The sequence below is a fragment of the Chrysochloris asiatica genome, unplaced genomic scaffold (genome assembly GCF_000296735.1).
Source record: "Chrysochloris asiatica unplaced genomic scaffold, ChrAsi1.0 scaffold00192, whole genome shotgun sequence".
Classification (NCBI taxonomy): Eukaryota; Metazoa; Chordata; class Mammalia; order Afrosoricida; family Chrysochloridae; genus Chrysochloris; species Chrysochloris asiatica.
The window spans coordinates 2,209,835-2,211,582 of NW_006408710.1; positions in this window are offsets into that span (position 1 = coordinate 2,209,835).

Here is a 1,748-nt window from a genome sequence, read left to right on the forward strand (position 1 = left end):
TCTGGTCTTTGGTCTTTAGTGTTTAATGTACAAATCTGTTCTTCAGATGATCCCTAAATTCAGATGGGATATATTCAAGGTCATATTTTGGCTTTCATGAACTTGTAAATTTTCCTGGTGTTTGTATTTTGGAAACTACTTCCTTGACACTGATCCAAGTATCCATAGTTATTTTCTAAAATTAGCAATCATAGTTCTCCATAATAGTTTCAGGCACAATATATTACCTAAACTTTTCAAATAAGACACTGAAGATTCCCTTAGACTTTCTGACATACAGTCTGTATCTTTGGATAATTTAGAAAAATAAATTCATATTACTTTTCTTAAGTCACTGGGGAAATTGTCTCCTGGTTGTTAACATGTTTACAAGGGCATAGATTAGTACCATTTGTCTTGGATCCACCTGTTGACATTGATCAATAATCTGCTTTAGCACTCAACTGTATAAAAGATTTACACTTTCTTTCCATTGGAAACATTCTTTGGAATCTACACAGTCATCTTGGGCTCTCCCTTTAAGATTCTTCTTGTGACATTTATAGAAACTTAAGCCCAAGCATGGAATGTTTCAGCATGAAATAACAATAATAGAAAAAAATATTTTAACCCAGACATTAGCACCTCTAAATGTTCAGTCAGTTGGAATAGCATTCCATTAATATAGGCTGTTTTAAGAGTCTCAAAATAAATTTATAAAGAATAATAATAGCAATAATATCCTGAAGCAAACATATATAGATTGAATTACCTGGCTTTGTCAAGAGGATACTTCAGGATAGTTTAGTCAAGATTATTTCTCTCTATACATTTTTAGCTACAGCAATGCACAAAAGCACATATATTATGAGTATATTATAATCAATAAACATATAATCAAGTCAACAATGGAACAGATGTTTATCATAAATGCCATGGAAATATAATATAATACTTCTCCCCAAGGCATTCACTAAACAGACCAAGTTAATGAGTAAAGTAAAAGATAAAGTTAAGTCGTATCAATTTGCCAAACCAAACCAAACAAACTTAATTGTCATGGATACCTGTGAAATTAGAATTTTTGTTTTCTTCTAAAATGACACTAAAGACTAATCCAAAAAAAAAAAGAACTCCATGTATTGTTTGAATAATGAGAGTATCATTGGATAAGTGAAAACATTTATGGTATCTGAATTTATGTGGTATATCTGAGGACACATCACTTTGATTCTGTATCCTATTTTCCCCACGACAAAAGAAATATTTAGAACATATGAGCTAATTGATAGACCTTTGATTACCATCCAAATAACTGACCTATAATCTTCTGGATATGTATTGTGGGTTTTATGGGGAAAAAATCAATTATACAGATTGATTATATACCTATTTATAGAACTAAGCTATATTTTATCTGTGTTGGAAGAAGTACAACCAGAATACTCCCTAGAAGCCAGGATGGATGGATTTTGTCGCATATTTTGGACATATTGTCAGGGACCAGTTCCTGGAGAAGGACATCATGTTTGATAAAATGGAGGATCAGAGAAAAAGAGGAAGAGCGCCAACAAGATAGATTGGCACAGTGGCAGCAGCAATGGGCTCAAATGTAGCAACAATTATTGAGGTTGGTGCAGAACAAAGGCAGTGTTTTGTTCCATTTGCATAGGGTCACTATGAGTCAGTAATGATTTGATCGTACCTAACAACAACCACAATAACAAGCTACATTTTATCATGGGATACTTCCCCCCAAGTTCAGTTTG